Below are 27,945 nucleotides of genomic sequence, written 5' to 3'. Positions count from 1 at the left end.
AAGGTTTAGAGCTGGTTTTTAGCAGGTCATGAATAAGAGAGGGAGTCTGAAAAGTTAGAAGAGTATCCTGGGAATGAAGGCACAATTAGAGGGCTTAGAACAAGTAACATGGCTTCCACAGTTCTATAGCTTGCTGGAAGAAGCTTTTACTCCCCTTCGTTAGACCTTTGAACATCATTTTACTTGCCTTCCTTCTTTCTTCTTTCCAGGGAATATGAAGCAGAGCTACTTTATTCTCCCATTCTACCTCCTATTTGGGCAGGTGATCCTCATCTGTAACACAGACAAACATTTCCCTCATAATTATGTCTCATTTCCCCATGATCATTCCCCATTATTTCCCTATAATCTGCCTTCACTCAGGACACCTGCTTTCCCTGCAGCAGCCCTGGAACAGTCACAGTTATCTGTGGCCATGCAGCCAGAAAGGGAAGAACAACATGAATATCACAGTGGAGGCTGGGTTGAGAGAAAGACCAAGGGAAAGCAGAGCTATGTCTGTCTCTTCCCAAGGCTTGGAGGGATAGAGGAGGTGCAATAAGCCACACCACATGCTGTCAATTCTCAAAGTAAAAAAGGAAAGGAAATCTTTCAGAGAACATGTTAGTCATATGGGTATATACATATCTCACGGGGAATTTTGCAGTTCTGTATGACTTTTAGAAGTGATCTATTTCAAAAATGATCTTATGACATAACACTCAGCTTTTATGTTAGTCATGCAGGGAAAATCACGGTGTTGTGATACAAGGAAATACTTAAGTCTTGTTTGCATGTATTCAAATATGCTATGCATATTCAATTTCATTTCTACAATGTTTAGAGCACTTACAAAGAAAGGTTGAGCTTTGAAAGTAGTCAGCACCATTTAAAACAGATTTCATAGAAATTAGTGAAGTGAGAATTAGACACTTAGAATATTAGGTTGCTTAATCAGTAGTTCAGCAGTTTTGTCACTGGAGTTATATCAGGGTAAAAAGGATCTTCCTCCATGTTATTACTAATACACAGGCCATTTGTTTCTCCCTCCATACAGTTGGGGTTTCTTTTTGTTCTGTGTTTGTACTGAGAAAGCAATTTAATTGGAATTATACCTACTTTTTAATGGCATTTTGAATAATAACAATTATCTCTGTATAGAAGTATAAAAGCAATGCTTATAATTAGTCTTTCCTAATATTTTACATCATTAATGATACTTACCACCAAATACAAGAGAAAATAGAAGGTTAAGGGAGGAGTTTATGAAAATAAAACCAAAGAAGGAGCACTCATGACAAAGTTATCACCTTTATGAATTGCAAACTCTTGAAAGGCAAGCAAGTATTCCTGTAAAGTACCACTGTAATTCTTTTTCATTATTATTTCTTTTATCTGTATTGGCCACTGTAAGAGGTAGAAAAATAGTTTAGATAAACCTTCCTCCTAACCCAGCGAGTTTTTATGTTCTGTCTTTATTTTATGGATGATTTTTATGTGTGCAGGTACTTGCTTTTCTAGGAGGGAGGAGGAGAGCCAGTGTTTACAGCAAGCCTCTAAATCTTCGTATCCCCTAGGGTAAAGAAGTACTTTTTTCTTTGTCATCTGTGGGTGTAATAAACTGTGTAAGATATTATGTAAAATTCCTGGGTTTTTTGGCCTTTCTTGCATGTATCAATATCTTGGGTTTACATCCATAAAATAAAGGCATCCAATAGTAATCTGAGATAGCATTAAGCTAGGGAATCCCAGAGTTGCAAAATTATACCCTTAATTACTCTTGTCTTTATTTATATGAAAGTGTTTTAGTTATATGATTTTCCAGTCAGTTGCAGATGTGCCATTTCTAGTACCAAAATAACTGTGTATAGCATAATTTGGATGACTTGTAGTATTGTAGGCAGAAGGCTACCTGCTGGAAGCTTTCCACAGTGACATGGAATCCCTCATGATGATTTGGTGGCATATTTAGTAAAGACAACACAGGAAACTTATTTACTTATTCCATTGAAAAACTTAACCAAGCCACCTAAGTTAGCTGCTGTGGCTTCCTTTGTTCTCTTTGCAGTCAGTGATGGTGCAGGACTAAAACTTTCTTACTAAAGACCCTAAAATTAGGTAAGACATGTTTGAATTTATATTTGCGCCTGAGTACAAACTGATAAATTAGCTAATACAAATACTTCTTCCTAATTCTTGCCTGACTGTGTACTAAAAACACAGCATATCATCCCCTATTGTTTTTCCCTCCATGGGATCTGTACTAAAATTATACAGCAAAATAATAAATGAGTTCATGATGGCAAAAAGAAACATCTGGTATGATGTCTTAGAAAAGCATGAAGAGTTAGATGTGTGAAGAAGAAACTAAGAATAGCCAAAACAATTGCTTCCCACCGCTGAAAAGGAGTAGTATTGACAGATCAGCAGGCAAAGACAGGGAAACTTAACTAATAATAAAAGCAGTCTTTCCTCAGAAATACTGAAAATTCCTTAAGGCATATATGAGATATATAATTACAGAATTTGTGGTTGGAGACAGCCAATAAGAGGTACATAACTCGGTGTCTACAGTACAAAAGGTATAAGTCAATCACAATTCAGATTCTAATATTTTCTTACGTTTTGTGGAGATGAAAGAACAGCTAGACCTTTGCATGTGCCTCATCAGAAAGGATGGACTTAAGTATGACACATTCCTACTCCTCTGCACTTTTATTAGCATTTGCAAACACATTGTCAGCATGAAGCTACAATAAGCACACAGAGTATGAATCATCATTTACACTCCTTTCCTGTCCCTGAGACTTTCTCCTGTCAGCTGCTCTGTTCAGCCACAGTAATCTCCTACATGACAAGCTGGGTCAGATGGGATGGTGGCATTGTTCCACCAGCTTTAGCTTATCTCAGCTAATGTTATTTCCAAAAGTTTAGTTTACTTTAATTGAGTTAACTCAACTCTTAGTAGGAAACTCAGAGTTTCTAAATGAACTTTATGTAAATGTACATTTTTGTATTACTCCTTAGGTATTAGCTTTCACTTAAAAAATTATAATTATACAGAATAAATCTACATGGCAATATATAATACATAGACAAGTAAAGAAACTTCAGATGTTTCAGAAGAAGGACTGAAGTATTGCGAAGCCATATGACACCACTGAATTTCAGTTCTTAGACCCACAGAGCAATTGAGATTGGAAGACACCTCTGGAGATTATTTGGTTCAAAGGTTTTGCTCCAGAAGAGACACCTACAGCCAGTCTGCCAGGATCATATTAAGACAGCTTTTGAATATCTCCAAAGATAGAAATGTCACAGACTTCTCGGGCATTCTGTTGCAGTGCTTAGTCATCCCTCACAGTAAGAAAGATTCTGATGTTCAGAAGGGGCAGCCCAGAATGAGATTTGGTGTGACCTTACCAGTGCTTGAAGAGGGAAGGGATCCCTCCCTCCACTCACACTGATGGTGAAATTTCTCCAACTGCAGCACAGATACCATTAACCTCCTTCACCATAAACAAACATTGCTGGCTTATGGACAATGTGTCAGTCAGCCCCCAGCATACAGTGATGCAATTGTTGAATTTTACTTGCTAAAAGTCAACATATATCTTCTGGTATATTCTGCAGTTGTTTACAGAAATGTCTTCTGTGCTATCATACATCAACTTTTCAAATCTTTTTTAAACTCATGCTATTGCAAGATGAAATTAATTTAGTAGAGACACTAAAATGATAAATATCTTACACAAATTAAATACCCTCATTATAATAATAAGTAAACCCTTATGCAAAGTTTCAGTTGTTTATATTTTCATATACAATATACAAAACCAGACAAAAGCAAATCAATTTTCATACTTATTACTTGAAGAACTTAATATGTGGAATTTTTCCTTTCTTACATCATTTAAAAGTAATTGTTACAGACTTTTGAAGCACTTAGAGAATCTGTTGAAGTTGTGTTCCTTGATGGAGGCATATACTTAATATACTTTAAAAAGGAATAATTTACACCTTAAATCTTGAAATCAGTTTTATTTTGGATATGATCCTTACTCTGAAAATTCTTTTTATTTTCTTTTATTATTATTACTCTCAGAAAGCACATGCTGAATTCGTTAACTGAATTCATTAACTAACAAGCATAGTTTTTGCTGATCCTACCTTGTGCCTATTACTGAATTACAGTATTTTTCTTTTGTGATTCTAGAGAATGAAATTCTGATCCAATTATCTGGACTCTTTTTACAGTAGAGAAACAAAGAGATTTCAGTGGTGTGATTTAACTGTTTAAAAGTGGATGTCAAAAACTTTCCTAAGTTAAACAAAACAGAAGCCTGGAGTGATTATTGTACTTCTAGGTGTTTAGATTTCAGATCTTAAAGAGTTAGGTGATGTGAGTTACACTCTGAATACAAGATCAAAAATTTATCTCATTTCCTTCCACTGAATAATATGACTTTAATACACTTTAACAGCACACTTGTACCTTTACATTTAAGTTTTATGTTTGTGGGACTTCAAAAACATAGCCCTGGACTTTCATATTTGTAATGTGTCTATGCTGATGAAAATTTGTCAAGAACTGAAGCTTGGTTAGTCTACACTTCGCAGAAAGTTTGAGAGAATGTTCTATGAAATGCACTGTTCAGAAATAGCTAAAATCATTCTAAATAACATAATGGAGAAAAGGAAAGAAAAGCAAAAAGCATTTGTTTCATGAGAAGAGTTCACTGATGTGTAGTAACAGTTTCCCTACTCAAGAGGGATTGGTCTTCATCTTCTCTTGCACTTAGATACTGAATTTTAAGAAATTCTAATTAGACTCCCGACATGGCACTTGAAAGCCTCCCTCTGTCCTTCAGTTCCAGGCTCGTTGCTGTTCCTACCAGCTGTGCAGCAAAAAGCATAGATTAAAACATAGAAAGTGTTCATAATAGCAGAGAACAGTCAGTTTTCTCTCCAGGAGCAGCTTGGCTGAAGAGATGAATGTATTTTTCTAGAAAAGAAAGAATTGTAACCTATGCCAGTCCATGCTTTCATGATTCCCTTGATCACAAAGCAATAACTACAGTCTTAAAAGCTTTGCGCAAGGATTGCAATCATGTCTATCACATCTTCCATACTTCAGGCAGTTAATGAGAATAATTTAGCCTAAGTGGGAGCTGGTGTGTCTGGAGTAGGATGAGCTTTATCATTAACTACATGACTGCCCACATGGCAAATAAAATGCACTGTCTACAAATAAAACATGCATAAAATGAGGTAGAACTCTGACCTCCGTCTCCTAATGTCTTTCCTGCATAGCAAGGAAAAATGAGATATCAGAGAGCAGATGGAGCTTTTCACAATAGACAGGGATGGTAGCATGATATTGAATTACGACAGACATACAGAGAACACTGATCTAGAAGCAGACACAGTACATTTTGTGCATCCCAATACGTAAGGAAAACACATTTTCTCCCTGATCCACTCAGCTGAATTTTCTGTCAGCTCAGCTGGGCTGAAAACCTGGAACCCTCCGAAGTCATTTTCCCTAATGATAGTAGCACTGTTGTCTGCCTCAGGCCAAATATGTATCTATGTTTACACTGCAATCTATTACAAAAAACCAAGTGTGTGGAGGGGGTGTGTTTATTTTGTTGCTTTTGTTGCTTATTATTTTTCTAAGTTAAACCAGAAGCGAAAATATGGAGAAATTTCCATGCTGCAATTTTTTTTATTTAATTAAAATACCTGGGCTCATCTTCACAAACAAGATATTCTGCAAAATATCTTTATTATGCTTGGTACTAGACCTGATATATTTTGATCATGCAAACCATGCTTAGCTCCTGAGGAACGTTCATGTCCTACCATAATTCTACCCCTGGTATTTTTCAGCTCAGGGCTTCAGAATTTTAAAAAGCAATTTACTTTTTCTTTTTGTTTTGTTTTCTTCTTCATTACCAGATATCATGACATAAAAAAGTGTATTTTCAAAGTGGTAGGTATGAAAATGAGTGGTTTATTTCAAGATTCTTGAAAAAAAAAAAGTGCAAACTCTCCAACATCACAAAGGTTTAAATGTTTGATTAGGGGAAGCAATCTTTAGACAGGTAAATATTTTGAAAATTAAGTTTCTTAATAAATTATATATATGTGTGTGTGTATATATATGTAAAAACAAAATAAAATAGTCACAAATTATTTTATCCCTATGTTTGCCTGACTGTCTCAATATAGTTCTGGACATGGAACCTATTTTGACGGGTTTTGCACTAGGCTGCTGCTATGGATTCTTTGCAGTTCTATTGCAGTCACTGAGGACTCACTTAGATTTGGACAGAAATCCACATGTTCACATTAAATTAGTTGGAGATATACCTACACTTGAGGCAAGCCTTTCAGGCCACAGGATAAACATGAATTTCAACATAATAATGTTGGCTTCCATTTCTTGTTTCAAAACTGCTCACAGAAGCAATTTTAAAGTTAAAAATCCCCCAAAATTAGGGCACAGATATACCCAGTGAAATAGTTGCTTATTTTCCAGAGAAAAAAATCAGAGAGCACAGCTGCTTGGAAGCAGTGACATAGAAAGCAAGCATGAAAAAAAAGTACCTTCATTAATCACATACCATAGCTATAACAGTTAAAATGTTATGTTTAGATGAAGATATAAGTTGCCTGGTGGATCCTTTGACAAGGTTACTTGGCAGTTTGTTAAGGACATGAATTTACTCTGCACTTAGCCTCAGGTTTACTGCTCACTGGGCTAACATTAACAGGAGCCATTGCAAGGTGACCTTTTCGGTCTCTTGCAGTTTGGATCATTCTTAAGCAATTTAGTACAGGAAGAGCACTAGCATTGGCCTTAGGGAGAGGAACCAGTTCTACTTCTCCTCCCAGGTGAAGAAGATGTAGCTCTTTTTATGCCTCAGTATGATGGGATGAACTGTACAACAACCTGACCTAGGAGATACTGTTTCTATCACTTTATGAACCTTATGTTCATAACCTGATAAGAGATCTGAAAACTTGCAAGGAATCTGGCTGGGCTGTGAAAGGCCTGCTGTTTCCTCCTGACTGAGGATGCATGAAGCTAACTCACCATGGATTATCTTCCTAGAGATAGCTGCAGGACTCACAGAAGCAGAAAAGCAAGCCTTTAAGCACCCATGCAGGAAGCTAACAGGGAGTTCCAATCTTATTTGAGAGAAACCTGGCAATGGATGTTAATGGAAACAATTCTTGGACAGATTTTATAGGAAAGTAAGGAGATAAGTTACATGCCAGCACAGTGTAAATAGAGGAGCATAATGGTGACACGAATTAATGACATGTAATGAAGTGCTAAGCACTGCCATTACTGCTTCTTCCCAGCATGTCTTAAACAGCTGCAGCTGCTGCTGAAACAACTTGAAATAGAGCTTTTTTTTTTGAAGAGTCTAGTAGAAATTGCACAGGGTTTTACAATAAGCTGACAGTTTATAAATTCTATTTCAATTCCCCCATTATACAATATACACACTTCATTTTACTATTTGACAGCACATGTTCACTCAACTAAATCACGCAGAATAAATCACCCTCTGTGTTCTCATGTCAAAGATCTGTATCAAGGGATAAATCACTGCACTGTGAGGCCTCCCTGAATGAATAAAGAGTACCTGTCTGAAAACTATCTGCACACAAAAATAAGCCCAGAGCTCCTAGAGAACCTAATGATATAGCCCCATTTATGTGCAAATGATGGGAGATGAATCCCCACTGATAATATTAGTGAGATGCATTACTGAAAAAAAAAAAAAAAGAAGGAAAAGATAAGGTAACAGACTGTTATACGGTATGGTAAGAAGAAAGGGTACATTCGCTATGTTCTGTTCAGCTGCTGGACTACGTTTGGTTTTTTTTTGGTTTTTTTTTTTTTTTTTTTTTTTTTTTTTTTTTTTTTGGGGGGGGGGGGGTTTTCCCCAGTCTGGAAACAGAAACCAGTCCTGTATTCTTACCCACTGTGCTGTGTAGGAAAGACAGGTCACTGTTTTCCAATTAGCTGATGCTTAAGTAGAATTGATACACTGCTCACATGTATAAAAGCAATTAGCAAAACCCAAGAGAAACAAATATTCATTCTTAAGTTCTAAGGTAATGTAGGTAATTTTTAATTATTATATGGCAATTATGCAGTTGAAATGGAGATAGTATCATTCTCTATAAACATTTACCAACATCTGAGCATTTTAATTAGCTAATGGTTAATGTGATTAGTCCAAAATAGCATAGAAGAATAAAGATTTGGCAATAAGAGATCCAGGAATTAATAAATCAGAGAATTATGCATGGACAAAGACAAAGACATGACTGTTGCATTAGGAAAAATAGTTGAGGGTATATATTTATCCATCTCTTCTAATGCTTCTAATGCTAATCTGCTTTCTAACTTACACAATTAAAACATCACAGCAGCTACAGGCCAACAAATCTGAATGAAAATGCTTGTCGACCAAAACCATGCTTTATATCTTTACCTTTGAAGTTTTATGTTTCAATGCAATCTCATAAATTATCCGTGCTTAATTACTTTTAACTGTAAAGTGAAAGACACTGAAGATAACCAGTTGAAAACTTTTCAGAATGTTTCTAAAATGTGCATTAGGGTTACCATTAAACTTTCAGGACATGTGTATATACCATAAAGAGTACTTATTTAGTTTGACTTCAGAGTAAAAATCTAAACCTTATACATATGAGTTTAAAGGAAAAGAATGGGGTTTTTTCAATTTAAGAATATAATATAATGTTTCAGTTCCTGCTAAAAAATATTTTAAAATCAATTTCAATGAAAATAAAATAATGATGGGTGAAAATTAATTTTGCACAGGCAAAAACCATGACATTTCCTGTAATTAATTTGCTATTTTTTTGACAAAAATTTTTATTCCCATGTAAGGAAATATCACTGCATAATAAGGAGATGCTTGCAGGTTTTGGTACTCACATCTCTTCAGACTTGTCTTTATTTGATGCATGGTACATGGAGATTTCCATGGTGATGATACTGAGATAACTTTTATATATATGCAGAAGAATTTAAGCTAGGATGTAAATCCATCAGTACACTATCTCTGCTTTGGTTTTATGTAAGTATTGAATTGTGGAAATGGTGCAATGAAATGGGCATTTTATGGGAAAGGACAACTACAGTTTATAAGTTGCCGAATGCGAAAGGCTAATATATTTATTGCTTTAGGATGTTTTTGAAAGCCTGTTTCTTAATACATACAGGGACTTCAACTTTTCTAAGTAGTGTTGAAAATCTCAGGCAAAGATTTATACGAAAAACTTTTTAGATAGCACCACTTCTTTGCACAGGAAAAAATCTGTACAAGGAAGACTTGACGTACTACTTTGTATTTCCATGAGCAAGATTAGATTTGGTATCTAATGAGAAGTTCAGGCAATGAACTTGCCTTCTAATGAACTTCTAATGAGAAGTTCAGGCAATGGCCTTGTTTCATTGTACCATGCTTCTAGATACTTGAATATGACAAGTTCCTAGATAAAATAACTACATAGATAGAATAAAATATTTTGAAATTCATCTTGACATAATACATATATTATGTCTCTTGTTCATTCATTTTTTAGTGAGACAAAAATGCATTTTTAATAGTTCTGTGAGTAAAAAATTAGTCTGGTAGTTATTAATTCCTTTTTTTTGTAACATAAACCAGCCTTTCAATCTTTTTAATCATTGCTTTTTTGGTGGTAAATACAGATGCAGTGTGTATTACCTTACCATACAGTCGTATACAGAGGTGGTGTACATTGCCCAGAATGGTCATGCCAAGATTCCAGCTTGTATACTATAACTATAGTACTGTCTCAAGATTAGAAGCAGCAAGGGTTGTCTCCCTCCTTCCCTCTTTCCGTCCCCATTCTGCAATTCATTCCTGTCATTCATGCCTTGCTATGGTCATGGTACTGCTTGCTTCTTGTGTACAGCAATGAGTTCCTGTGAAAGACAGGAAATACTTATTTATTTATAATTACATTTCCCTTGTAACTGACTCTGCTAGATTAGATGAAGAAGATGGGGAGAAGACAGCTGATCCTCTCATTTTCCATGCTGCAATATTTAGTGTTGTCAGCTGGATGCTGCAGTTTAATATGTGTTCTTTCACTATGTCTGTCACTGGAGTATGTAAGAACATCTCAGAAACTCTGCTGACATTTCTCATGCACTGTATATTTTCACACTTTGTAGTGAGATGAAAACAGAGGAGCAGAGTTCTTTGTCTTGTTATGAGTCTGTCAATATTTGTTTGGAATTTCTTTGCTCATGAGCGTTCAATACACACATCGCCATGCAGTTTTATCACAGGCTCAAAGCCTTTAGAAATGCACGGCATATCTGAAGGGGAAGGTCCTATAATTTAGTTTATTTAAGAGTACTTTTCACAAGCTTAGCTCTCTGTGTGAAAGGAGTAGCCCCCTTTTTGCAGTGAAGCATTGCTCTGACAAACATCTCCCTTGTGTCAGAGGATCAGCTTTGGTCCTGTGCTCCTAAAAGAGTGTAGCAAGAGAAACAGTTCTCCAACCTGTTTTCATCAGGCAGAGTCCCACCTTTGCCCATGGAGCAAGCCAGGGCTGGCCATACAGAGCAGGTCCCTCTGCCAGTGCTTCAGATCAGGACACATACCCACATTTGCCTCTGCCTTACAGCAATGCCCCTCTACCATGATTCCTGTCTGATTACCTGGTCAGGATTCAAGTACAGTTAGAGCAAGAAAAAAACTTCCCCCAATTATTTTCTTTCATTAAGTAGAATGTCATCAAAACAGTGGTGCTGGAGAGGTCTTGAGGGGTTTTCACAGTGAGACTACTAGCCCTAGGCAGCGCTGAAATGTATCTTCTGATGCACTGGACCCTGGGAACAGTACTAGATCTACAACAATTAGGAAAAAGAAAAACAGCCCATCACATTTTCAGTCTCTTATTCTGTTTGTTTGTTTGTTTATTTGTTTTTAACTTCAAAACAAAGATCTTGAATAATTTCTTTATTCTAAGACATCAGATTCAGTTTACCTGCAGTTCCTCTTTTAAACCTGTTTGACTTCATCACTCTTGTTTTTTAGACTTTGGAACCACACCTTGTTTTATGAGTTAGAACAATACAAGAATAAATAACTTTAAAAATGTAAGATTGAAGTGTTTTCTATCACTGTGTACTTAACCCAATTATTGGGTTTGTTTCAGACTTCTCTATTTATCTACAGTCAAGTGATAAACAAAAGAGCTGCCTTTTCCGTCTGTGAACTGCTGACACTTTTTGCTATCAGTAAAACTTGCCACTAGCTTAAAAATCTCTCAATGCTGTTAAATTGTAAGAAAAAATTATAAAGTTGGGACTAGAAATCTAAGTACCCAGAAAAAATTCTGAGCCAAACCCCAGAAAGACCAGAAGGGATTATGTGTACATTTGAGTTTCAATCTTTCTTTGTGAATTCTTTTCCTTTAACCACAATTTCTGAAAACTCTGCTGTAACTGCAAAGGCTGAGACCTGAGCTTGTTCTCACCAGCAATATCCAGGAGCAAGCAAACTGATTTTCTGTGAAAAATCATGTGAATTAAAAAAAAAAAAAAAAAAAAAAAACAAAACAAAACAAAACAAAACAAAACAAAAAAAAAGCCAAACCCCACCTTTGAATAACAATGGTTAAGTTTGAAATTTATGACTCAAGAAAATAAAACTAGCCCAAGGAATTCTTATATGATCTCACCTACATACTTGCATGTTTGTTTCAGTTATAAAACTATTGTCCTGCTCATTGTAGCATGCCCTGTGAAAGGTTTTGCAGAAGATGTGAAAAAAAAAGGTATTCAACTGCTTATGTGTCAGATAATTGCATCAGATAATTACACTGGTTTACATTGTTGTTTTTATTGTGAAGTTGCACTGTAGTTCTTGCACACCCCTAAATATTATCTTGTTTCATTATACTGAGGTAGGTGTACTTATTCTATAAAATCAGTCCATTTAAAGATTAGCTAAATTAGTGTTTCAACAACTCAGTGTCTTGGTTCTGAGTCTTTCCTTGTTAAAAAGGTTTTTTGTATATATAGGTATGGCAAATGTGACTTCTAGGTCCCTTTTCTTACGTGTCTAGTTTTTTGGTTTTTTTTTTTTTTTAATTTTAACTAAGATACAGGGCCCCTTACGAGCGCTTTGAGAGCTTATGTGATGCAAAATACTTTCAATGGTGAAACATCCAAAGAAAAAAATATATTTTTCTTCTACACAAAGATTAATTATCAAAAAAACCTAAATAAAATATGAGCTGGTTCTTAGGAATAAAATTAGAGTTTATGTACATCTGTCACAAAGAAAGTCTTGTAAACATTTTTCCTATGGAACAAAAAATAAATCTGTGATTAATGTGTGAATACTCTAAATAATTTTCCATCCTTTCTAAACACCACAGGAAAGAAATTACGACTTTTAAGAGTCACTTGTTCTTAACAATGTTGAATCCTTCTGCTTATTCTTCCTGTATTTTAATCACACTAAACCCTTTCTTATTAGAAAAAAATTACTGATTTCTGTGCAAGTCTTCTCTGCATGCATATCAGCATGCAGAGAAGACTTGCACCTCATATGTAATAATTTGTTTATATCTGATATGAAAAGAACTCTTTTCTTCAGTGGATTTTTCCTAGTACAATTTTGAGATCTGGCCTTTAACTGCCATATTCAGTGTACTTTTAAAAATAAAACTTGTACCAGACCTTTACTTTTCCTTTCTTTTTTTTTCTATTTTTTTTTTTTTTTTTTTTTTTTTTTTTTTTTTTTTGTGTGTGTGTGTGTGTGTGTGTGTGTGTGTGTGTGTGCATTTACAATGTGAGCACAGTTCAATCAGTCCATTTGAGAATATCTTTCTGGTAGAAGTGTTCTATATAATAGCTTGTCTCTAATAGTGCTCAATACCAGATATTACTGGCTACAGTGGAAGAGGCTGAACCATACAATCTCTCAAAGTTCACCTGAGCTGATTTCTTTTTGTAATAGATTTTTTTTCTTGCCATGAAATTGTTTATCACTTTTAGAACCATCCTACAACTGCTGTGACTTATGACATGTAGCATTATGATGAAAGTGTATGATAGGCTTTGTAATTAAAAACTGGATCTTACCCTTTATTCCAGCACCTGTGTTCATACCTCCTATGTTATGGATGCATTTTTTTGCACTAGGGAAGAGAAAAGAAAAGAAGTATTCTGAGATCCCTAAAACTGCAGTTTTTTTGGAGGCTCCCTCCTGTTCACAGATATTAACTTTTAAAATCTGACAAGAAATAACCTTTGAAAAATTGACTTCAAAGTCTCCAGGTGCAATAGCAACTTTTCTTGCAATAGCAGTTTTTAGATTTCCTTCACTGTCTCCACTGTGAGTGACACAGCAGGTATCTCTTTTTGTTCTCTGAATCACACATGAATGCCTACCCACTGACAGACAAAAGGATCTAAAATCATAACTAACACATTTGTGTTCATTTTAAAGAAAACCAAATGATCCATCCCAGACTTTTCTATAGAAACCTGGGGAAATAAATGTTCAAAACTCTAATTCAGAGAAAATGCTGGGCATGTTTTTGTACAAAAAGAAATGTGGTGTAATTTAATCAAACCTATCCAGATGTTATCATCAGATCATGAGAAAGAGAAAATTTTATATGGCTTTCTACTCATAGAGCAGACAGAATTTTCTGGAGAACCTAGATCTGTGACTACTTCTGCCACTAAGCCAATATTTGGAAGTCACAAAGCAGTCTAGATTTAATTGCGCTTTTCAGCAATTACTGTAAATGATTTTACAGTGCATTATAGAAATGTTCCTTCTGGGCACATGGTTAACATTGCCCAGGTGTGAAAGTTTCTTTGGACAGTCATTATCTTTGTACATTCATTTTCATCTCATGATATAAGAATACCAATGTATTGTCATTTAAGGCTTCGTGAGAACTGTGACTATCTTAATGGCCCCAAAATTGCTTCAGAGTTTCTCATCTGGTTGTGGTATTTCAATATTCTCAGCCAACATCCAGATGAAGCACAGTTTTGGGCAACTCTGTTTTTTCCTGCCTGGGTTTCTACAAGTTCCTCTTCCAGTTCTGAAAATTCACTTCTCCCATTTGTTGTTCTTAGTGCTGGCACGTCTTAATTGCCAGTTCATTCTTTCTGACAAATTACAATTCCTTTTCAAAGATCATTAGTGTACTTATAATCCAAATGAATCACAAACTATGTTTTGTAAAGGATTAAGATCTGAGTTCTGATATTTTAATGCATACAGAAAGTGTCAGATACCAAGCACCTTGTTTAACAGTGAGCAGATTTAATATTTCCAGCTAGAAAATAAAGCTCACTAGAGCTATTACAATCAGACTTCAAATTATAATGTCCTGCTTCTGAAGCTTCTCCATTACAAAGTCATTCCTCAAATGCTATCTATGACCAAGTATTATTAATTACAATAGTATATATATACATTACTAATGCATATTGCACAGTGTATAATATTGAAACAGTTTTACCATTATGAAACACCCTGTCATTCTTAAGATTTTAATGTTATAAGAAGAAACTACTTTCTTATGATGTCTACCTTGTTTCTGTTTGTATTACAACCAGCTTGTATTTCTAGCTTTGTTGTGAAAAATCCTTGCATATTTTTGAGGTTGGGTCTTCGGCTGGAATATTAATTTCCTGTAAAAAGCCCACATGATTTTTTTTACATACATTTGCATGTAACACTCAGCCAGGGGTTTGCAATCATTCCTCCTTAACCGTCTTATGTCAAAAGAAAAAAAATCCATTTTTTAGAGACTCAGAGGTCCCAGTGATAATTCTGCAGACCCAGGTAGTCTTCAGTGAGAAGCAGATAGAAGGGCCATGCTGGCCTGCAGAAGAGAAATGAAATCTTTCTGATTTTGTTGGCTGGTTTTTGTTTTTTGTTTTTTTTTTGCACAATTAACATTCTCTAGTGACAGATGGCCATTAGGTAGGGTCTTGTTTTTAGGGCAGGACTCCAGATACTTTCCATGATAACATAAAGCAGTATGTTATCATTGGAACATAATAATGAAAACTGACCAGTATTTCTACCGGGAGAAAGACTGAGAGTGGTGGATTTAGTTTACTGTCACACTTGGGCAGTCCAGATTACAGCAGACAAACAAGATGTAGAATCATGTTCCTATTAATATTTAAAAATTCATGATCCCAGACTGCAAGAGCTTTTTTTTTATCACTAAATATGAGGTTGAAAATCTGTTGTTACAGAGATAATTAGTCAGGTTTTCAAAGGAATTAATAAGGCATTATGTGTTTCTTGGCATATTGAAACAACAAAGATTAATAATGTAATTGCAGAATTTGTATTGTTACCCTACCCAAACTGCTGTAGAACTTGGAATTGCCACACTCACACTGCTGTCTGCCAGTAGCTCAGAATGTAATGACTTTCTTGGAGTTGCACATAAGGAGAATTCTATGGCCACAGGAATGAGTCAGTGTACTTCAAAAGAGAAAAAAGGATTGAGCATGGCATTAAATAAAAGCGTCTTGTAAAGAATAGATATTAAGCAATGTAAGATAAATTCCAGATAATTCTGAGATCTCTTGGAATTTCTGGTCTTCAAGTTCATTTATAGAATCAGCTTTCCATTTATCTCAAAAAGAAGAAAAAAAAATCCCTCAGCATGCATTTAGATAATATTTCACTGAATATATTTCATAAATGAAAAATCCCTCTATATCTACATTTATGCTGCATGATCTAGTAACAGAATAATTTAGGGTCATGCACATAGGATCCCTTAGGATGTCTGTGTAGACATAAAGACCCCCTAACAGAAATTACCTCTAAGTCCAATTGGCTTAATTTATTAAAGCAGCAAAGGTGCAATACCTTTAAGGGTTAAATATTCTTCCAAAAATCACAAAAGGTTCATTATTGCTGAAATGACTTCAGAAACATTCCTGTACAGCATGAAATCTTCTCTTTTCTTAAGCCATCTTTCAAAAAAAGGCACATGCAAATAAATTCACCAACTATTCTTCAAACTATTGAGGATCAGAACATTAAATCATTGGACAGAGTAATTACATTTCCTGAAAATATTATCTTCTAAAAATAGTAATTTAAGAATAATATATCAGTTGCCCTTTTCCTTAAGAAAGGCGACTGTAGCAAAGACCAAATTAAAACTCTATTTATTTGTTTGTGAGTGAGAGCTAAACCTACCATTAATGACTGACTAGATAGCTTTATTGATACTTCTCTCAAGATAGCCACATACTTGATGAAACTGTCTGAGTCAGTAAAGTGGGAAATCCTGCTTATTTATTATTATATCATTGAAATCTGGAATTGTTAGAATTACTTAACACCCTACAGGAAAATCCATGGCCAAGTATTTGTGGGCAGTCTTTGTTGTTTAATGCGATGGACAAGAGGTGGAGTGTGTGATAATTGTCCACATTTGTTGGTATTTGTGATGAGGTTCTTTTGACTTTGGTGTGGGAAATTTGAGTGTAAATTTGTGGATACCATTTATATGCCTAGTTCTGGGCTTCTCAGTACAAGAGAAACACAGAGTTCCTAGAGTGGGTACAGGGGAGAACAACAAAGATGATTAAGGGACTGGAGCATCTCTTACAATGATAACTTGAAGGAGCTGACTCTGTTAAGCCTCAAGAATGGACAGCTGAGAGGGAACCTCATCAATGTCTATAACTACCTGAAGGGAGGGTGTCAAAAGGATGGAGCCAGGATCTGCTCGGTGATGCCAGTCAGCAGGACAAGAGGCAGCAGGCAGAAACTGGGGCACAGGAAGCTCTGCTTAAACAAGAGGAAGAATTTTACACAGCAGGTGTCAAAGCCCTGGAACAGGTAGCCCAGAAAGGTCGTGGAATCTCCCCCAGTGGAGATATTCAAGAACTGCTAGGATGCAGTCCTGTGCCCTGTGGGCTAGGATGACCCTGCCTGAGCAGGGAGGATGGACCAGATTAATCACTGTGGTCCCTTCCAACCTTATCCATTCAGTGATTCTGTGATTATTTATGAAAGTGAAGTTTGTGAAATGATGTGTGCCATGTGAGATATTCTTTCCACCCCAATCGAAAGGATGAATTTGAGCTACATTATGATTTAATTATTTCTTGTAGACCACTGCAGTCTACTGAAAATTATGAGAGCACATAATTTACTAAATGTTGTTGCATGAAGTTGAATGAGATAGGAGGTGGTACACCCAAATAAGCTGCAAAGAATGAAACCCATCAAAACAAGAAATAGCACCAAAAATACATAGGCAGTTTACATATAGAAATAAAACCAAGAAACACCAGTAAAATAATGAGGGAAATATTCCAGCTTAATCAGACTGTCTCAAATGTTTGCATTCAGTTAGCAACTGGAAAGCTCAGATTGATATGTGCATTGTGTTGAAGATTTGTTATGGCTTAATTTTGCTTGTAAAATTTGGACATGCTTGGAAGTTCTTTTGTCTTTGATTAAGTGGTATCATGCCTACTTTGTGCTAGATTAAAATTCTCTTGATTATATTTTACTGTACTTATATACACCTCTTTGATTCTTGAAGCTCATTTTAAAAGAAGAAAAAATGGCTGTTCACTGGGAAAAAAAAGGTAAAGAAATGATCTTTCTAAAATTCATGTCTTTCACAACAGAAACTGTGTGTGAGATAATTCACATCAGTGATTACATTATCTGTATTAGCTGGGTCTTTTCAGTAGCCATGTTTCTGCAGTTGGCAGGACTTTTTTTAGATGAAAGTTTATTCCCATGGAGTTATGAAAAAAGCACACGTCATTTTTTATCTGTACTGAGGAAATCCTTTAAAAGAAAAAAGACCAATAACTATGTCATATCCATAATCCCATAAGAGACCTACATTTAGCCTCAAAGAACATTCAGAAAGTGAGAGGAAAAAGACAGTGAGAGGAAAGAGAAAACACAATATATCATGCAGAAGTCATTGCTTATGATTTTTTTATACTTTCTTTTTTGATACTTTTTTATACTTTTGCTTTTTGGCTGAGGTTTTCCCCAGGTATGATGACCCAACCCACAGACTGGTCAGAATTTCTTTTTTCACTGTTAATGAATGTTTGCAAGCCAGTACTTGAAGTGCCAGCAGATTCTACTGCTGTTTCTTCCTGCAGATATTTGTCATTCTTTTTAAAATAAAGGCTTTATTACTTCCTTAATAGTTAAGGTAGCATTGATATCTTCATCCATCTTGGTATTCCTCTTTAGATTCTCATCTTTATTCTGAATTGAGAGGTTTAGGGTTTTTTGAGGATTAAAAAAAATGAAAATTGAGAGCTCATAATTTTTTCCTTACAGTCAAGGAAAACTTTTTCACTAAACCAGAGGAATCAGTAAATATTCTAGCCTAAATCAGAATGTCCACACAACATCCTCCCATGGTAGAAACTGTCATTTTTGGAATTGATTCTGTTGTTGTTCTATGACTATTAAATCACTTTTGAAATCATTATTGAAAAGTCTTGTTTCCATAACCAACTTTTTTTGCTGTTGTACAAGTACAACAAATACCTTCTCTTTTATTCTTATATTGGGTTTTGGATATTCCAACATTGGATTATACTTGCTTAATTAATTGAAAATTTGTTAGAACATCTATTTATCATTACCTCAACACACCTAATTGATATTAGAAACAGCGTGGACACATATTGAAGAGGTTTTGTAAATCCCACCAACACCCCAGGTAGTGACTGATTTATCAAAAGGAATTTGGAGGATCGATCTATGCTCTTGAAAAATTCTGTGTGACGTTTTTGACTTATATATTACAAGGAGTTTATTGTAAAATGATCTTGAATATCAGAGGTGAACCTCTATTGATCAATACGCATTTCAGAGGCATAAGAATCTCAATATGCCTCTCAAATTTAGCTGTGTGATTTCACCAGGGAGATCAGGTTACAAAATGCACAGAAGACAAAGGTAGCACAATGAATAAAATCAAAAAGATCTCATATGTTGTCTTCCCAAACAGTGATGCAAGTAATGATAAAGAAGCTAATCCTGTGCTCCTGCCCCAAGCTGCAGTTTTACCATGTTTATGTGACTTTGGGAAAGATTCAGCTAGCGGCAGAGGACGACATATATTAGAGAAGGCTTTAGGGTGGCCTAATTGCAGACTTCCAGCACCTTAAGGGAACCTATGAGAAAGATAGGGAGAGACTTTTTCAAGGGCATGCAGTGATAGGACAAAGGGAAATGGCTTTAAATTGAAAGAGGGTAGGTTTACATTAGATATCAGGAAGAAATTTTTTACTGTGAGGGGGGTGAGACATTGGAACAGGCTGACCAGAGAAGTTCTGGATGACCCACCCCTGAGAGTATTCAAAACAAGGCTGGATGGCGCTCTGAGCAAGCTGATCAAGTCAAAAGTGTCCCTATCCAATGCAGAGGGGTTGAAACTGGCTGATCTTTAAAGTCCCTTCCAACACCAGCCATCCTTTTTTTCTATGTTCTATGGTTCTGTGACATACTGATGTCATAGATGTATTATCTTCCTTGTTTCCTAATTTCCAAAGAGAAAAATATCTTACTGAATGCCATACTAACTGATTCATTATGTTTTTGTTCCTAAAATGGTGGTCTAGATTTGATGGAGTTTAAGAGATGAATAAGTCTTAATGGTACACCCTCAAAGTAAAGTTGCATCAGTTAATGAATAGCAAATATATCTGTGAAAAACAAATATAAAGATCCTCTTTCATTCCTTGAGTCACAGCACTATTCATATGACGTAATTCATTAAACCTTTTAGATTCAACATTTTTGAATTTCTGTGCAGGATCTCTCTATATTAAATACAGTAAATTTGCCTAGAATCTTAGAATCATATGATATATCATATGATCTAAGTCAACAAACAAAAAAAATGCAAGAGTGCAAGACAAATTTTAACAGTTGGTATTACTATACCAATTGAGAGGGAGTGTGATTTCACATCTTCAGAAGTAATTTTCGTTGTATAAATCCTCTCTTCTTTGGTGAGATTACTTGTTAAATTAAGATAACTTAGGAGAGCTCAGGTCATCCAGTAGAGATGTAGGCAGTGTTATTGTATGGAGTCTCTCTGGCTATCTCTGAGATATCTTTGCAGAGACATCTACTAATTAAAGATTGACTAAATGGTTAATCTTGCTGTTACTGTCTTTATTAATGATATTTCTTACAGAGATGGCAAAAGAAGATTAAATGCTGAAGTAGTATTAAGATAGAATGGTGGTTACTTAGTTAAGTTCTCATGGTTTTGCAAATGTATTTTCACATTTCTGAAGAGTTGCTGGAAAGCCATTTGTTTTTGTTGGAACAGATATAATTATGAAGTTGTTCTTAGTATCAAAAAACCACAAAACTTCAGAGCAAAGTCTAAGTCTTAGAAATCTGTTCCAACTTGTTTGTAGAGTGTACCTATTTCTATAAACATAGGTAACTTCATAGAGAACAGGTATTATTAGAAGAATAAAAGGGGAAAAAAAGAGTGAGATTTTGGGCTTTCAAATCTTTCATTAGGTGAGAAACCGATATGACCAAATTAAGTACAGGTATGATGTACATAAATTATTTACTCATTATTTTCCTTTTAATTAAAGAAAAGTCGTGTCTGTGAAAGAGAAAGGTCTGTTTCACAGGTCTTAGTGGTAAGTGATTGGCTTGTGCAGATCAAAAAAATTAAGAAGCTATTTGCTACCTGAAGCATTTGATATTTTCAGCTCTGAAAGTGTTATCCAATAGGTACACACAGTGCTCAAGATATCACCTGAGAAGTGAAGTGTGAAACAGAGAGAATGTAAGTAAGAAATGGGAAGAGCTGATAGTGAGATCTGGGAGAAATCTTTGAGTTCTTGAATACAGAGCTGTATCAATATATTTATATATCTATATCTATATATCTGTATAATCTATATCTATCTATATCTATATCCATCTATATCTATATCCATATGTATATCTATCTGTATCCACATACCAAACTTAAATAAAGTTTTGTGAGTGCATGGAGAGTGTAATGTAAATAATTCTCAAATGTTAATTTTGGTAGATTTAGGACTTCCTGCATTCTTTACAAAGAGAACTTACTCTTTCTATTGATGTCAACTTTTAGCATAACTGTCTAGACTAATGTACAGTGTTCATTTTCCAAGTGGCAAGTGATTGCCAGTGGCAAAGTAGCAAATGATTGTGTAATACAACTCTGAAACAAAGATGTCAAAGTCTACTGCTCCTCTCTGAAAAATGTGGCAATATTTATGTCACTTGTAACATTGAAGATTTTTTTTCAAATAGAAATTTAGTGTTGAAAATGAGAGACATTACAGCTACTTTCAATCAACTAGGCCACTGTTAAATGAATTTCCAGTTGTTTTCCTTCCATTTTCAAAGGTCAGAACATACTTTATCTTTGCTATTCCAATAGTGTTATGCAGCATGGGATTATTTAAGTGGTGTTAAGCTTGTTCAGTATATTCTGTACTGGACTGACATTTCTCATGGTGCACATTAAACTTGGATTCTTTTCACAAAAAAAAGAAGGGCAAATATGACAATCTATAGTCATGAATACTGAAAACATATAAATACATAATGCCAATGCTGTTATGTTGTTTTATACATCATCAGCTGAATGCATCTAAAAATAAAGCAGTAGGTAGTACCTTTGTGTAATTAAATATTTGGGATTTAGCAAATTTCTGTATTTGTGTAATTAGGTATTTGGGATTTGGCAAATTCCTTTATGATAATGTTATCCTTTTATTGGCTGTAAACGAGTTGCAGTACAATGAGCATAAGCTGTACTGGGCATTTAATTTTCATGCTGTTTAGAACTTCAGTAGTTCTTTGCTGTCATCTTCCAAAGATGTTTGAGATGTTAGTTCTAATACAGAGGAATCTGAAAAACTTCTTTCCGTGTTCAATCACCTAAATTCCTGTAACTATTACTGTGGATTCTGTGCATCTTTTGCATGGAAATGTGAATATTTGTTTTAAAACAGTGTATTATCTAATTCAAGTCCTAGAATTTATAGCATTTTTAAAATAATAGTATGTATATTGAGTATCTAATTTTTGTGTCACTTTTTACTACCAGTAAAGCTGGTGTTTTTCAAGCTAAAAAATATTGGGCTAAACACTGACATGGAACTTTTGTATTAAGTCTGCATTTGATCTTGGAGAGAAATTTTACATAGATGGTTAGTGACAATAATAGAAAACTCTTTAAAATGCTTAGGAGATGGAGCCACAGGAGGGACAAAGCATTTGGGGGGGAGGTATTTCTAAAATAAAAAAGAAAGAGTTCTCTAACTAGTTATTTGCATACCAAAGACAAAAGGTCTCTGCCACTTTTAGATTATAAATGTGCCATCTGTGCTCAGTCTTGCGGAAACGTCTATTCTCTTTATTTCATATTTTGTTTTCATGCCACTTTTCAGCCTTTCAATTATGCCTACACTCTTCAAGGAAAGTAGTAATCCCATTTCATCCAAATGAAATATAGTGCAATTACAGATGATATAAGTGTATCAGAGACCAGCTTATTGTTTTACTGCTTTTTTTCCCTCTTTTTAACTGAAATGTATTAAATAATATAAAAGAAGAGCAAAAACTGTGAATGACTAAGTGGAAAGGTTTACTGAGATTTTCCCTAAGGGTTCAGCAAATTGAACCCCTTCATAAATTACCTTGTGCTCCTATTATTTTTTGATTTTTGCTATTGCTACTCACTACTACAGTAGTTTGTGATTTATGAGCTATGATTAATGATTCATGCCTTTGTGATTTTATTTGGCAATCACTCATAAGTAAGAAACCCTTTCCTTGACAAATGAGGCTATTTTAAAAAAATCCTACATTTATTTAAATCAGTTACCTTCAAAAGCATAGAACATATAGAAGAAGGACAACTTTTTGTTTTTTTTAATAGCAAAAATTGTTGCTTTTTGAAAAGTATACAGGAATTTCTGTTCTAATTTTCTTGTCATCATACAACTTGAATAAAATTCTGCTTCATATTACATGCTGAATTCCCCGTTGATTTTGCCTTAATTATGTATACAGTTACTTGGATCAGATTCTGCTTTCTCTGTTCACCTGTGGCAGTAGTTTCTTACCCTCAAAGTTGTAACTAGAAAAGAATCCCACACATAGAATCACACTAAATGTTCTGAGTCAGAAGGGACTGATTGAAATTATTTTCAGTCAGGGGTTGCACAAATTTAATGTAAGTGTCATAATCTTGCTCATAAAGAGCCTTTGAAATGTCATCAACTAAAATTTGTTTAACCTAAGAACACCTGAAAAACATGAACATCATTTTTGTATATTTAGAAGTAATAGTGATTTTTTTTTTCTGACCAGAATTCAGATGAAGTACACTTTGAAACACGAAAAAATACAGATATGGTAGTGGGAGAAAGAAGAAGAAAGAGAAGAGAGATAGAGGGTAATTTGTTTTTTTTCCAAGACTGTGGACCTCCCAAATACATTACAAAAGATAAAGTCAATAAATTGCTTTTAAAAAAATAAAATTACTCTCCAAACATAGATATAAAACCATCCTAATTTCCTGTTTACAAAAACCTATTATCTCTACCCCTTTATACTGCATTTTAATTCATATCTGTCTGTTTTCCTTTCTCAGTGTTTTGTCATCAATTATAACAAATTTTCTACCAAAAAGGAAAGGAGGGTGATGTTATCCACGATGCCTATTTTTACTTCTCATTAAACCATTACTAAAACCACTATTACTGTCATTGACTCTGATTTATGCATCTGCATCTTCAAGCATTGTTCAAGTATGAACCTGAAAAATACTTATCAGTTCTCATGCTCCAGGGATACAGAGTTCTGATGTTCAATTCATATATTATTCAAGTATCACAAACCTCTCCTCTATGATTTGCAGGGGTTTGTATGTGTGTGTTGTAATCACTGTAGATTCAAAGCAGCCTCCTACATAAAATGCAATTTGTAAGATAATGAAGAATTCAAAATATAAGTCTGTTCATGTTCATGTCCAGCTTGTAATTCTGAATACATTGTATTCATGTTAGCCGAAGGAGAGCAATTTTTATTCATCACGATAGGTTTTATTAGAAGTGCCTTAATTATTAGTGAATTAAAGGCAATTACACCTTTTTCTTCTGATATTAAATTCTTTCAAACAGGTAAGATAAATCTTATCTGACTTAGAATATTACCCTAACTCTTTAGGGTAGGGTATTTACCTACTTTATTAACTATTCCAGTCATTTAAGAGATGGGCTTGTGGGGTGTCATTTCTTCGGCCTGTTTCAGATATCTACTCTGATACACAAGGCACCCACTTTTCACAGTAACAGTGAAGGTAGGGTAGGTTAGACAGTTTATGGCTAGATATTTTATGTCATTACTGTGGCTTCACCAGGAGTCATTAGTGTAATGTTCAAGTGTTTTCCAAACACACTGGTAATACTTTTCTTGTAGATGGGGAGTACAGGATCTAATTTCCTTTTCTAGGACTACGCTTGTTGTAGGATTACAGTGAAGGAGACTTACCTTGTCCTTCCCCCAGGAGAGACTTCCTTGAGACTTCCCCAAGACTGCTGTGTGGGTGTGCTGACCAATAGGATTTATTACCCAACCTATGCTTTCCCTGTTTCTCAGCTTCCAAAAAAGGTAATTTAATCACCTGATGACACTGGGTCTCTTGAAAGAACTGAGGGGGTTACTGTTGTCAAATCTCTTTGCTTGACTACAGGTCTTTATGTGCCTATTTTTTCATAGCTCCTTCTCTTCCCCAGAAGTTATTTAATTTCATTAAAAACGCCTTACCTTCCAGAATAGCAGCAAAATACGACACACACAGTGTTACTCAGCACCTTAAGGGAAGCAATTTCTCTAAGTTATCTCTGAGTACGTCACAGAAACCCTAAATTAATTCAATGTACCTTCCTTCAGTTTCTCTTAATACAAACACATAGCATATCTAATCTCTAGTGCAAAATCTGCATTTAACAGAAAAAACCCCCTGAATTAAGAGAATAAAGAAAAAATTAGTATGGTCCTGGCTTCAGTTAGTGGAGTCAATTAACATTTTGCTGGTGGAAGCAGACAATGGCTCTGAATTTGTTAAACTATACATGAACTACCCTGCTTGCTTGAAAAACAGAACAAAAATCTCTAGTATTTCAGTGAAGCATGGCGCCTGTTTTCAAGTTGTTTATCTTTAATGATGCATTCTCAGTAAACACTGCTATAATGTGAGACTTTACAGATTGTTTTTAAGTGCCTTTGTAAAATGAAGAATAATCAGCCTTTAGGAAATTGGATATTGCACAAATTCTTCTGTGTCTTTTGTACTCAGATGTGGTGATATTAAAATTGCTCTTTAAGAAGTTCAGACATGAAATGAGCCTTTTAATTCTCACACTGAATATTAGCAATAACCTCTGAATTCTTGTACAATATCACAATGCATATTTCAAACAGAGAAATAACCCTTACTAATGAGAAAAAATAACTGCTATTTGAATCTTCAGTTTTATTCTGGTCACCTGTAAAACACAGAACAACTTAATGCCTACTCGAAGTGGACAGAAATATAATACATCTTGTAAGCATCGAGTTATTTGCAGCAAGAAAGAATGAATGATGCTAGAGTTGAATAGTTGCTGTAAATTTGTAGAATAGGTATTTTGTTAAAATCTAAATATATTAATTATAAGGTATGATGTTTGGTAATTTAAAAATTAAATGTTAAAGGATTTTCAGCTTGTCTGGTTTTTAAGTTTGCCAGACTGATGCTTGTTCTGGCAACTGAAGTTATTACCGCAGACATTACATTATTTTCTAAGGAACATGCCACTCATGAGAAAAGCTCACATTTGAGTGATTTAATCACCAGTGCACTCTTTCACAACCCACAAGACATGAAAAAATAAGATACTTTTTTATATGTTAATTGTTTGTTTTTTGTTTTTTTTTTTTTTTTATATGCATGAACATATATATAGGAGGTTTTAAGTTGTTGTTATTTAAAAAAAAAAAAAAGGATTTTGAAATGAGAATGGAGACCAGGGCAGTAAATTTTCACATTTTTTTGTACTTAAAAATTTAGATCCACTCACCAGAGAGATCTATTATATTATAGATTATCTACTATATTATAATAATAGCACAGATCTAGCTATCTGTAGATCTGTGCTATTATTTACTCATGCTTATTTCTATATTGTTAACACACATGTGTTAACATGACTGAAAGTTGCTTAATTCTGCAAGTAGCTGCTGTAATATATAATACAACACTATCTTCAGGGCAAAATACAGAGTACCACACCTATCTGCATGAAAGCTCTGATATTAATGAGATTTAAGTGCTCCCATAAGTATCAAGGGATAAAAACCAGAAAGCTGATCAGGGAACAAATAGACCTAATTCCTCATTTTCGACAGAAATACTTAAAGATTTCTACGACAATTTTAATGGATGAGGTACAAATAAAATCCCAAGCTTTTGCCAAATTTCTTAATGTATTCTTACCACATACATAAAATATTAATGTTAAGTGAACCATTCCATGATAAACAGTGAAATATTGTAGGATTGGGATTTTTTAATTCTTCATCTAACTGTGATATATTGGCATACTACTGATTATTCTGGAAAGGTTGTAGATATTTACCATCTTTATTACCAGTAATTATTTAGCTTTTTTTTCAAATTATTTCAGGCATGTCCATCTAACCATGCTAGCACAAAATAGATGAAAAATTAGTATCACCTTTTGAGATAAACTTGTTAGAGGACAGATTTTTACTCAGTGAAGCTTTTGATATTCAGTAGAACTCCATCAACTACAATGGTACAGAAGCACAGACTGTAATTAAGGTCTTAATTTTGTTACTGAAATGAGATCCACCAGACAAATAATATACCCAATTAAGAAAGGATAACTTCAGAGCAAACATGTAGCGGAATGGTTTAGATCACAAAATGATTATGCCTTTGGAGGCAAAAAATATAGAAGCAGTAACCACTGAAAAAACCTGTTAGCTTCAGGAATACTGTTTGCTATGAAAAGATATCTTAAATTATGTCTGAATTATGTATCTGGGACACGTCAACCTTGAATATTCTCTGTGATAGCATGAGTCCTACATCCTTTCTTGGTATAGTTTATTAAAAACTTAATTTCAGGTTAGCTTTTTCTTTAATATCAAATAAATGCTTCCCACTGCTTCCTCTAAAGACTATTTTTTCTTTTGTTCTTGCTTATAAAAGAAAATAATGTATTACAACCTTCCTAGTTTCCCTTTATTCTTTTTTCTTCTGGCAAATTGGCCTGTCTCCTTTCCTCTGAATTAGCAGAGCAATTGCTCATAACCATTCATAGGGTGCAGCTTTCCTCCAGCCTTTTAATAAGTTTTTTTAATTTTGTTTTCTCAGCTCTCTGCAGGTTTCCTGATTCTTCCCCCACCTCTTTTTCAGATGTATATCACTGTATTTTCCACCGCTGTTTTACTCTTTACTACAATGTGTTACTGCCTGTTTAATTTCCCATTCAAAATACATCTCTCTGATTTTCCTTTCATTCTTTTGTGAATTAGGAGGCATCTTATGTCATACAAATTAAGTGGCTGGACTAATTTTAAAGAGAATGAAAATGAATAATTTTAATACTCCTTTAATTCTAAATATGCATCTCAATAATGATCCAGGTTAATTAATTAATTTCAATAGATATATTGAACAAATTTTCTATTTGTACTTAATCTCTCTTTACAAAGTTAGCAGTATAATAGCAGATTAATTTTATTTAACTGGGCTTTAATTTGCTTGTTATTCATGGAGGAAACA

The 27,945-nt window shown here is 34.6% G+C and overlaps 2 long non-coding RNA genes across 2 annotated transcripts in view; one reads left to right on the top strand and one right to left on the bottom strand.

Annotated features, from left to right (window-relative positions):
• LOC135293860 (uncharacterized) overlaps positions 1 to 27,945 on the top strand; it is a 248,147-nt gene that overhangs the window by 88,458 nt on the left and 131,744 nt on the right. The window lies entirely within an intron of this gene.
• LOC135295376 (uncharacterized) lies at positions 9,774 to 19,530 on the bottom strand. Its single transcript, XR_010357446.1, has 8 exons — positions 19,422 to 19,530; positions 19,143 to 19,249; positions 16,774 to 16,871; positions 15,942 to 16,048; positions 15,424 to 15,548; positions 13,166 to 13,221; positions 10,730 to 10,918; positions 9,774 to 9,985 (listed from the first exon to the last, which is right to left on the bottom strand). It is a non-coding gene; the product is annotated as an uncharacterized LOC135295376 (long non-coding RNA).

This window comes from Passer domesticus, chromosome 2, assembly GCF_036417665.1.
Source record: "Passer domesticus isolate bPasDom1 chromosome 2, bPasDom1.hap1, whole genome shotgun sequence".
Taxonomy (NCBI): domain Eukaryota; kingdom Metazoa; phylum Chordata; class Aves; order Passeriformes; family Passeridae; genus Passer; species Passer domesticus.
The sequence above is the reverse complement of the archived record's forward strand: the minus strand, read 5'-3'. Positions and strand labels throughout refer to the sequence as shown.